Here is a 12260-nt window from a genome sequence, read left to right as displayed (position 1 = left end):
TTATTCCAGAGAAAGCTTTAATTTTCTGCGCTGGACACAAAGACTGGGATTGATTCCTTATACCAGAAGAATAACTAGATTATTCAGTTATTAGTGCTTCAGCTATGGTAGATTTAAAACAAAACTTGTTTAAAGAATAGACTAGATGGCTCAAAAAGACAAGTAAAAGGAAAGCAGAGGTTTTCGTCTCTAGATTACGGGCTGAAATCCAGCCAGACATTAAGAATAATCAAATCTTTCTAACTGAAAGCTCATTGGACATCTACATGAAATGTATTAGTGATCTGTTTACTTCCTTTTGAATAGATGACCGTATAATAATTGGCCACTAATCACTTCCACAGCAGACCTAGTCAGAAATGAAGGAATGTATGGAGACATCTAGCCTCTGGCATAAACTGAGGCCGCTGATGTGAAAATATGGAGAATCTACATGGACACTGTCTCACAGACTTTAAGGTCGGAAGAGACCATCATGATCATCTAGTCTGACCTCCTGCACATTGCAGGCCACTGAACCTCACCCACCCACTCCTGTAATAGATTCCTCACCTCTGGCTGAGTTACTGAAGTCCTCAAACTGTAGTTTAAAGACTTCAAGTTACAGAGAATCCACCACTGACACTAGTTTAAACTTGCAAGTGATCCATGCCCCATGGTACAGAGGAAGGTGAAAAACCCTCAGGGCTTCTGCCAATCTGACCAGGGGAAAATTCCTTCCTGATCCCAAATATGGTGATCAGTTAGACCCTGAGCACGTCAGCAAGAGACAGCAACTAGTCACCTGGGAAAGAATTTTCTGTAATAACTCAGAGCTCTCCCCATCTAGCGTCCCATCACCGGGCACTGGAGATATTTGCTGCTAGCAGTCGCAGATCCGCTACATGCCATCATAGGCAGTCTCATCATCCCATCCTCTCCATAAACGTATCAAGCTCAGTCTTGAAGCCAGTTAGGTTTTTTGCCCCCACTGCTCCCCTTGGAAGGCTGTTCCACAACTTCACTCCTCTGATGGTTAGAAACCTTCACCTAATTTCAAACCTAAATTTGTTGGATATAAACTGTCTATCATTTGTTCTCGAGTCCACGTTGGCTCAACTTAAGAAACTCCTCTCTCTCCCTGGTATTTATCCCTCTGATGTATTTACAGAGAGAAATTGTATCTCCCCCCAGCCTTCATTTGGTTAGGCTAAACAAGCCAAGCTCTAGTGTAACCCTTCTGCCCATCAGAGTGGGCAGCAACAAGGGCCGGGTTCAATACCTAGGGGTTCCATTCCAATAACACAATGCAAACCGGCTCGAGCCCCTACCCAGTGACCTGGGACAAATATATACCACCCCCGCTGGGCGCCTCCAAGAGGCAATACTTCCCCTCTCGCAAGCACATAGTCTGAGTGTAGCAAAAGCCTTTTAATAACAGAGAGAAACAATGTGGCATTCTGTTGGGGAAACACCACCAACAGGATTTATAACACAACCCATGAGCAAAAAAAAAAAACCCACCCCAGGCAAATTGGGGCATGCCCTTTTCCCTTTGGTTCTTGAGTCCAGCAACCCCAAATCACCCAAAGTCCCAAAAGTCCAATGCCCCAAAAGTCTCTGTCCCTGGTCAGGGCAGCCCCAGAGTTCGAAAGTTTATCTGCGGAGCTTTACCTCCCAACCTGGGTGGAGATGGGGCGGGGGTAAGAGGCACCTTACGTGATCTGAAGCTGACCGCTCCGCTCCGCCAGCCGCCCCACAAACTCCTTCGCTCAGCTGCACTCCGCTCTGCCAGCCGCCCCACGAACTCCTTCACTCAGCTGCGCTCCGCTCCACCAGCCGCCCCACGAACTCCTTCGCTCAGCTCCACGGCCCACAAGCAGCTCCTGCCATCCACACACTGCTCCGCGTCGAACTGCTTCACCAGCCGTCCCGCAAACTGCTCCACAATATATCTTCAGGCTTCCCCACTACTTAACACAACACTCAGTGATTTCAGCTCTTAGGTGAATTCAGCTTATAGTAGGGGAGCCCCAGTGCTGGTGCACTGTCAGCCCAAAATGAGCTCAGCAGCCTATAACTAGACTTCTAATGAAATCAAAATTAGCTCTGATATTCCACAGTGGAGAGAGGAGGAAGTGCAATTAGCATGTAAGGCCCTCACCAAGGGGCCCATGCCACCAAGTATTAATACTTGTCCCCAGCCTCTCTCTATTCACACAGTTTTGGAACCCATGACCCTTGCCTAGCGAGTGCTACTTAGTTGATGGTGAATCCCTCCATCATAACAAAAGGCCACGTACAGTTCCAAGCACAGTTCCCATAATCAGGGTAATAACAATTTATTCTTCCTGCCCCAATAACAGAGACACTGGGGATCCCACAGCAGCCAAAGTGACCATTTGGGCAGCTATGGTCTCATTCTAGGCATGGTGGGTGTGCCTATGCAAATGAGATCAGCCCCTGAAGTTCTTTTCCACAACTTGCCACACCTCACCACCAGATGTCAGGGTGGAGCTCATCCTGACACTGCTTACATCAGGAAGGGGAATACAGGTACAGTTGCCCTGAATTGTGACACACGGAATCTTACCTGGCCATTTATTGGGTCATTCATTTGAGATACATGATACCAAAATTCATCAGTTCTCATAGTGCTGTCATATTCAGAAAATGCATCACAGATTTGATAATCTCTAAATCTGTAAATCAGAGGATCCATTTGTTGTGCCCTGATCACATCAGGAGATGCTGGTACACAACTGGTTGGATTAACAAAAGCCCAGCTCTCAAGTACAAGATCTTGTAAAGGCATTGCCTTTTCTCACATAACCCAGTGCTTTGCAGAAAAATTAAACTACGAATGTCTTATATGGATGTCTTGTATTGATGATGCTTTTCATTCTTGCACATGTCTCAAAATGCACCAACACTTCAGATGCCGGTGACTGCACAGGAGAATCCTTGTAATTGATTTTCATAACATTCTCACTTGCAGCAATCCTAACAAAGGGTTTCATAAATCTCAGACAAATATCTTTGTATAGAGTCATCATTACTCAGTACAAAAGGTGACTCACTGGTGCTTCCATTTGGAGGAGTCAGTTGAACATGTAAAACATGGGCAGCACTGCATGAAAAAAAAAAAACAACACCTTCATTAAAGGATTCTTGGATCTCATTGGTATTCTTATTTCCCATGTTCCAGGAGCGCCTCTTTGCTCTTTTTCATCAAAGGTCCTGATAAAGAAGGAGTTTCAGAGTAACAGCCGTGTAAGGAGAGTGATCACTTTAGATAAGCTATTACCAGCAGGAGGGTGGGGTGGGAGGAGGTATTTTTTCATGCTTTGGGTGTATATAAAAAGATCTTCTACACTTTCCACAGTATGCATCCGATGAAGTGAGCTGTAGCTCACGAAAGCTTATGCTCAAATAAATTGGTTAGTCTCTAAGGTGCCACAAGTCCTCCTTTTCTTTTTAAAGAAGGAGTGTGGCCCATCCCAAGTAGCCAAGGTACAGTCAATAGATCTCTCGGCAAGTGCATTTTCACATACGACACACTTGTCTTCACACTAGTATCACAAAATTCAATGGATTCATTCAGCGATGCCTCTCTTTTGACACTTCTCTGAAAGTGGTAGTAAATGTTGATCAAATCCTCAACATTCATCTGTAATGAGTTCAATACAGTGCATGAGGTAGGAGAGACAGCCCACTACCTACAGTTTCTGGTTTGTTGTTTGCTTGGCTTTAATTTGAGACAATACACTCTTGTGAATGTTTGCTGCATTATCGTAACACATTTACTCCAGTCAACATTGTGTTTTGACAGCCCAATGTTCGTTACATCAAACAATTCCTGAGATGTATCTGATGTGCAAGAAACCATATCTAAAACCACAGTAACTGTAAGGCCAGTTTCCAGGTGTTCAGACACAACCAAGATTGGAACATACTTCTCAGACTTGTTCACACTAGCATCCTGTGTCAAAATATTGTTTATGGCCTTCAATCACACTTGGTACATTTTCATGTGCTTTTGGTGAGATAGACCCTGGTATAATATGGGTCATTTTTCTGGAAGCACACACATAGTGCTGAGCAATTTTGGAGTCTGGGAACATTTTCTTGAAGAAAGGTCTCACATGATCATTGAGAGCAGGAGGAATGGTATGCTCCAAAAGTAATCCTATAAATAACACTTCACTTTTGGTTACACGGTCACTCATTTTTGACGCAGCAGATGGAGAACAAGCTACCAAACATTTTGACTGCATTGCAGCCTTGGCCCAGCTCGCTTGTTTCTCCTTAGCAATACGTCTTGAAATATCATTGTATCCGCCATGACTAACAGAAAAATCAGCTCTGCAGTACTCACAAAAAGCAAATGTTAGCCCTTTGCCTTGTTTTTTTTGTAGAAAATCATGCTTGTGCTGAGCCCCTTCTCCCCCCCCAAGAGTCTTAAACTGACAATCTTTTCCCTTTTTTCTTTGGTGAATCCTCAATGTCTTGACCAAAGCCAGAGTAAGACAGATTTCAGAGTAGCAGCCGTGTTAGTCTGTATTCGCAAAAAGAAAAGGAGTACTTGTGGCACCTTAGAGACTAACCAATTTATTTGAGCATAAGCTTTCGTGAGCTACAGCTCACTTCATCGGATGCGTACTGTGGAAAGTACAGAAGATCTTTTTATACACACAAACCACTACGAAAGGTTTTCTCTCCCCCCACCCCACTCTCCTGCTGGTAATAGCTTATCTAAAGTGATCACTCTCCTTACAATGTGTATGATAATCAAGTTGGGCCATTTCCAGCACAAATCCAGAGTCATCGTAGGCACGTGCTTAGGGCCCAATTTGTGGGGGGCCACCCAGCATTAGCTCATGGTCCCTGACTGGTCTAGTTCAGGTACTGATGCAGCAGCCAGTCCCCGGCAGCAGCAAGGAGCAGCAGCACCAGCTGCCCCGTTACTCACTGAGGAGTAGCCCTGGTGCCCCCCATCGTGATGGTGCCAGGGCCAATGCTGAGTGAGTGGCATTGCGACCTGGGGCATGGAGGTCACAGCAGTAAAACATATAACAGTCACAAATACGTTTAATGGGATTGCTTTTCACTTTGGTTAGAGGCTCTCTTAAAAACATAGATGCCTCCACTGAGGAATTAGTTTGGATGCATGCCTCTTGGGCTGGATGTTTCCTGAAGAAGGTTTCAGAACCCTGTTGTGAGAAGCATCAGAAGTTTGGGAGAATCTCTCCAGGGTGCTAGCCCACTGGTAGAAGAGGGCGCACTCATTTCCTCAGCGGAAGTAGATCTTGAAATCATGAAAGACATGAAAGACTTGAAGACTTGTCTTTGGGAATCTTTCTTTGCTCTGAAAAGCACTGTATGCAGATAGATCCGGCCATGGCAATTTTACAGACATGCGATTTCTGGGGCACCTTTTTCCTTTTAATAACAGATCTTGGACTACCTCACGGCAGACATTTTGCTTCTCCATTAGCACCAGCGGGGAAGGGGGTGGGTTGTATGATCATTATTGTTTGTATTACTGTACCAGCGTGAAACCCTAATCATGGACTAGAACCCCAGGGCACTAGGCCCTGGACAAACACAGAACAAAAAGATGGTCCCTGCCCCAAAGATCTAATAATCTAAGTATAAAACAAGAGATGACTATTGACACATGGGGGAGTACAAGGAAACAATGAGACAATATTGGTCAGCATGATTCAGCACACCAGCAGCCTAACCATTATTATGGGGGTTTTTTTGTAGGCAGCATGGAAAATAAGAATTTTAAGGAAGGTTTTGAAGGAGGATAGTGAGGCAGCTCTGTGGATAGTTTCAGGGAGCTTCTCCTAAGCATGTGGGGCAGCATGGGAGAAAGCATGAAGGTGCTTATTTGAAAATTTAACAAGTGGACAATAGAGGCTGGCATCGCTGGCTGATCGGTTGAGTGGACGAGAGATGATGTAGGTAGGGTGGGAATAGGCTTTGAAGGGCCATGAAAGTGAAGACAAGTAGCTTATAGTTGATGGGATTGTTCCTAGAGGCATACCTTGAAAACTGGTGTTAAAGGCTAGATCACTCTCCTGTATTGTTGAGGAAAGCCAGTGAAAGGTGTAATGCACTGATGGGTGGTTGGGCTGTGCATACACACACTAGAAAGAAGAACACAGATTGAGCACATCCGGCCCTAAAAGGAAGATGGGCAAGTTCTGATTACCAAAAATCCAGTTCATGTGAAGTTCCCAGTAGAAATTTGCGAGAAGAAATTCTCACACTCCAAACTTTCTGTTCTGGAAAACCTAGACCCTAAATCGAACATTTGCTAATTTTTCAGTGGAATTGGCAGCATAGGAACATCTTTGTGTCCTGCGTTCTTCTGCAATATGTATGGCACAACTGTCTGCCTAAACATTTTTCTGAAGTGCAGTAGCCCTGCTGGGCCGTCTCCTGAAGAATACAAAAATCAGAGAGACTTTGGGCTTTTGGAATGTCCAAGGGTTAGTTCTGCAGTCCCACCAAGAAGTCCATCCAGAACTGAGTCATAATGAAAGCACATACAGAATAAACAGAGTTTTAGGTGCATTTGGAATGTTCATTTCTCTTGTATTTAATAAGAAATCATGAATAAAATTACACCTGAGTTTGAGATGCTAGTTTCTTCTGTTGATATGTATTTGTGTGTGGGTGGAGCCATCATCATGATTCATGGGAGGAGGGTGGAGAGAATTACTGATATTGCAATCTTAATCTGATTATGTATTTTGTGCTGTGTGTCAAAAGGATGCCCTGTATTGCTTAGTCCTCTGTAAGGACTCTTCAGAAATAGTACTGGAAGAATCAAATCAGAATCACTTCTCTGAGTACATCATCCTCATTCAAGTTCAATGGGGTTTGTTTGTGCTCCTTTGACATTAATAGGAGTGATTTGGATTTCTCCCTTTTTGCTACCGGTATTGTTCATTTGGGCAATTTGTTATGATCTCTTCAAATCAGAACTGCCTCCTGGAATTGACCAGCCACTAAAGCTTCGGTTTTATCACTCGCTATTACTTCTGACTGCTGTTCTGGTAAGTTGACTTGTCTTCAAAGTGGGGATTCAACTTTTATTTTTGACAATGGGACGGGAGTTGAAAGATCTGTAAAAAAAAATTCTTAAACAGTCTTCAGACATCTGGAATATGAACTATTGCAGATTAAATTAATTCTTAAAGGTAAAGACTAGAGGCTGATTTTAGAGTTTATTTATTTAGATTTTTTTCTGTGCCTCTCAGACTCCAGACACTTCATAATTTTTAAAACATTGCTTCAAAGAAAATAAAAATCTATATTATACTTATTGAATTGTCCATAGATAGATACCCACATAATAGCAAGCCTGACAGAATTCTAATACATCTGCTTCCATAACCCATTTCCTAGTCAAATATGTCAGAGAAAAAAGGAAAAGTTATTTCAAACTGGGAAACCAAAGTTTTTTGTTTTGATAATTTTGAAACGTTTTCTTCAACTATTTTTGAGTTGAGAAATTCCTCAAAACTGACCCTTTCCCACAAACACTTTCAGGTTTTGACCAATCAACTTTTTGACAGGAAAATCTCACTGAAAAAAATCCCATCCAGCTCTAGTTCAATGCACATACCTGCATTTGTGCATTCACTGGGACAGATTGTGCCTTGACAATTCACAGGCATTTTACTACAGCGAAACCTATCTGAAGCAACAACCCCAGAAATGAATAGATGGACTCTTTAGCTACAGATCAGACAAATGCAGCTTGCCTTGCATATACACTATACCCACATTTTTTACATTGCATGTATTATGCATGCACACACATGAATAGAATACAGAAAGATGTGCAACAGGTTATATTACTCTGAGTTTCGGATGGTTGCTTAATCAGAAGTGGCAAGGAGAAGAATAAAGTTATGTAGGTAATCACAAATGAGTATCAATAAAACGTTTATACCACACCAAACCTGCCACATCTACATGTGTTCTTGATATAGTACACATGGCCCACACACACGCACACACAATAATCATCTAGGATAATTTTAGGGAATTTAAAACATTGCATTGGGATTATTGATTGTATCCTTCCACTTGCAAAGCTATGGGCCTTAGTTACTATGATTGTGCATGGATCTGAGGAAGAGAAACATTAAAATTAAAACTAAAAACATGAAACATCTTCAAAATGACCAAAAATAATTTTTCTGTCAGTCTTGAAATGTGAATCTTCCAGGGCTAGGAGTGACCAATGCATCCCCTTTCTTCTAACAAATGCCATAAAGCTCTTTTGACATTGAACTTTATAGCTCATAGACATTACATCTAAAAGTTATTCCTTTTTTATGAAAGAAAAAGCTGGGCCAAAGGTTAAGTATTTGCCACCCTGGACATCGAGCAAGGTAAAGTTTTTTTGTTTGGTTGGTTTGGGGGGGTTTGTTTTTAAAGGAAAATTTCACTCTTGGGAGGAAATATCTATTTGACAGGTTGCTTTAAAAGCATGGCAGGTATTTGAATATACTGAAGGTTTTGGAATGTGATATTAAGTCCTACCTAAGTTGAAGCCTACATTGTGCTATCTTCATCACTATAGTGACCCATGCTAGCTGGATTCAAGCTAGCTTGAATAAGCTAGCCTGTGCACAGTTTTTGCGGTGGAGACATGCCTTTAGACGCCTCCCTGTCTAGCCCCTGTTTCCAAATCAGAAATTATTTTTCCTTTTCTCCCAATATTTTTAAGATCAACCGTTTTTGTGATTATTTGGCTCCGTAAAAATGAATGATCACAACTGCGAACAACAGCAAAAGACGACCCTTTTCTGTATAGGGAACTCTGCACTGCACCATATCCCCGTTGCTCCTGTTCCAGGGATAGAGATGACTTAGGTCTCCATCAGTGCCAACCTGGCAACTTTCAGCACCACTCAATTTACTTAAAAACAGTTTGATCATTTCTTGGTTTGTAACCATACTCGGCACTAAAGTGCCACCTCTGTTTCCTGAAATTCAATCCATCCCAGCAAGCTACAGTCCATGCATTTTGTGTAGTTTGAAAGATTTGGGCCTCTTTGCAGTAATCAATTTCGGATCACTTTCATTTTAACAGGGAAGGATTTTGGAGAAGCTGGGGATCTGCAGTGACATAAGCTTACTCCGGTTTATGCTGGATGGAATACCACCATGGAGAGATTCAAAACTCCTCATCAGAGATCTGAAGTTTGCTGAGGTGCCAATGAGGGTTTACCAGGCAAAAGCACCATCTGTTGGCCAAAGGAGGGGAGTCCTTTACTTTCATGGAGGGGCTGGCACCCTGGGAAGCATTAGTAAGAAATATCAAGATTAAAATTATGATTGATAATTTAAAAAAAAACAAAAGGCAAAAAACCACACATTTTTGGAATCTCAGAAAAGGTTTGTGTCTGGTTTGAAGCTTAGAGAAAAACTGGATTTTTTTTTTTTTTTTTGCTTTTCATTGACCTGAAATAATTTTTTAAATTTTTTTGGTCTATCCAAACAAAAAACAAAACAAAACAAACAAACCACACAAAAAAAGGAGTTATTTGGATAGCTCCAAAAATGTCAGAAGTGCCTCTGGGCAATCTTCTACGTCCTTGCTCGAAAATTGCAGGTTTCCAATATCCATTCAGTGGTATAGGAGGTTACAGAAGCTATGATGTAGGCCACCAGTGTGGTCTTTTTGTACCCCACTTTATCACTCCTCAGTGTCAGCAGCCCTGCCAGTTTCAAGTGGTGACAGCATCAGAATCCTTCTCTGCACAGAGCTGGTGAGGGTGACAGCAGCAACTGCTCAGCTGACTTGCACCCAAGCTACTAGCTCTGAAACCTGCCTTCCTGAACAGTTTCCCCAGGTAATACCAACTAAAAGCAGAGTGCCCGACTTTAGCCTCCACATGACTCTCTCCAACTCTAAAAACTCTCAAAGCTGGACTCTAAAATACGTGGCAAAGAGCAGTTTAAGTGCTCACAAGTATCTAGGGTACAGTAAGAAGCCGCTGGTTTCTGGATGTAGGTCAAACACAAGTCAAGGCTGATTTTGAGTGTGTTTTAAAGCATGAATTAACATTTTGTTCCATTACAATACTACTTCTGTTATAGACCAAGAGAAATACCTCTGTGCTTATTGTTTCCTTTTATAGTAACACATCTTTTAGGCATATATTGACTGTAGAATACACCTCTAGAATCTGTAAAAGTCCCCAGACCTCTAAAGATACTTTGGTGATGAATTTGGAATACATGCAAGAGTAAGGTGATATGGATTTGGCCCTTCTTGAGGTTTTGGGGATTTGAAAGCCTTTTCCATATTGAAGTCAGCCCTGATTCACTAACTGATGGAAAGGTTTTATTTTGTGGAGAAATGAACTCAGGGTTGCAGTGGTTTCGACAGCATGTGTGCTCCACACCTTATTAAGGGATATACATAATAACAGATGTCTAACGTATTCCAAGGGCGATGCACTGTTATGACATCAAAACTTCCCAGCTGTAAGAACAGTAAGACAATGGAACAGACTGCCTCCAGAGGGTGTGACAGCTTCTTCACTGGAGGTTTTCAAAAGGAGGCTGGATAGCCACCTGTCTTGGATGGTTTAGACACAACAAATCCTGCATCTTGGCAGGGGGTTAGACTAGATGATCTTCTAACCCCATGATTCTATGATCAACAGAGTTACACTGGGCAAGAATTTGTCACAAAAGACTACTCATGACTACACAGAGCAGGATTTGGTACTTAGATTTTACGCCATTCTTCACAAGTTTCAGTCTTATTTCTAAAGCATATGGAATATATGAGAACTCAAATATCTTCTTCTTCCTTGCCACTTCCTTATTCAGGGTTAGCAACTTTTTATAGCCTTCTTTCAAAACTTATGATCGTACATAAGGCTGTCGCACAGATTGGTCTCTGAGGTCTGCTGATATTTGGTTCATTACCGAGTTTAAGTTTTCCCCTTGATAGTCTTCCATTCACATGTATTAGAACTCAGATATGTCACTCTTGAAAATTTTTGTTTTCAGATGCCTTTGAAAGAGTGTGTCGTTATCTTGCCAGAGAAACCGATTCAGTGGTTGTGTCTGTTGGGTAAGTGAGCGCAACCCAGTGTTTTTATATAGGTTTTTCCCCCAATGTGGCAGTTTACAATTGGAATGCTTCTGTGGTACATGCTGAGATCTGAAAATGGGACAGTCCTTACTATTTTAGCTTGTGCCCTATATTTCTGGTTTGAGGGTTTTGTTCATTTTAGGCATGTATTTTTAGGCAAATCATGCTAGAGTAACAAATAAAATTATTTTAAATTTTGGACATTTTTATTGAACTAATTAAAATACATAGGTTTTATAAATGTGCAAATTTAGAAGGGCATTTTAAAGAGAAGATGCCACACCAATTAGACATAAAAAATGGAAACGAAATTTTTGTAATTACTTTTTAAAAAATCATAATTTCTTTGATATTTAGTTATCGGTTGGCTCCTGAATATCTGTATCCAAGCCAGTACTGGGGTTGACTCAATGCCACCATACACTTTATGAGGCATGTGGAAGATTATCAGGTGGATCCTGCCCGCATCATCATTTGTGGGGACAGCTGTGGAGGTAATTTCGCTACTGCTATTTGCCAAATACTGGTGAGCAGGACAGACCTCCCAAAAATACGTGCTCAGGTCTTGATCTATCCAGGCCTCCAGGGGCTGGACTTTTATTTGCCTTCATATCAGCAGAACCGCTCAGTCCCCTTCTTGTTCCAGGATCGCATTGCCTACTTTTGCTTACGTTATCTCAATAAAGACACATCAGTAGTGGAAGATGTCCTGAAGAGTTCCCATGTTCCTGAGGATATGAAACTGAAATATAAGAAATGGATAAGTGCAGACAATATTCCTGAGGAATTTAAGATCAGAGGCTATAAACCACAGAAACTGCCTTCATATAAATATAAGCATGACGTTCATGAAGTGACTAAACAAATGTTAGAGGTAATGTTTTCCCCACTTTTAGCAGAAGATGCTATTGTTTGCCAGCTTCCTGAGTCTTATATTTTGACCTGTGAATTTGATGTGCTTAGGGATGATGGACTGTTGTACAAGAAACGATTAGAGGATAATGGTGTTCGAGTCAGCTGGTACCATAATGAGGATGGTTTCCATGGAGTATTAGCTTTTTTTGGTTTTGGAATTTTTTCATTTCCCTCTGCAAAAAAGATACTGGATAATACTGTGAACTTTATTAAAAAATTGTGA

The 12260-nt window shown here is 41.7% G+C and overlaps 1 pseudogene; it reads left to right on the top strand.

The window, feature by feature from the left end:
* The first annotated feature begins 6869 nt into the window (after nt 1–6869).
* Nucleotides 6870–12260, top strand: LOC140900251 (arylacetamide deacetylase-like 4; annotated as a pseudogene).

Source organism: Lepidochelys kempii, chromosome 18 (assembly GCF_965140285.1).
Source record: "Lepidochelys kempii isolate rLepKem1 chromosome 18, rLepKem1.hap1, whole genome shotgun sequence".
Taxonomy (NCBI): Eukaryota; Metazoa; Chordata; order Testudines; family Cheloniidae; genus Lepidochelys; species Lepidochelys kempii.
This window is presented reverse-complemented; position numbering and strand designations above follow the sequence as displayed.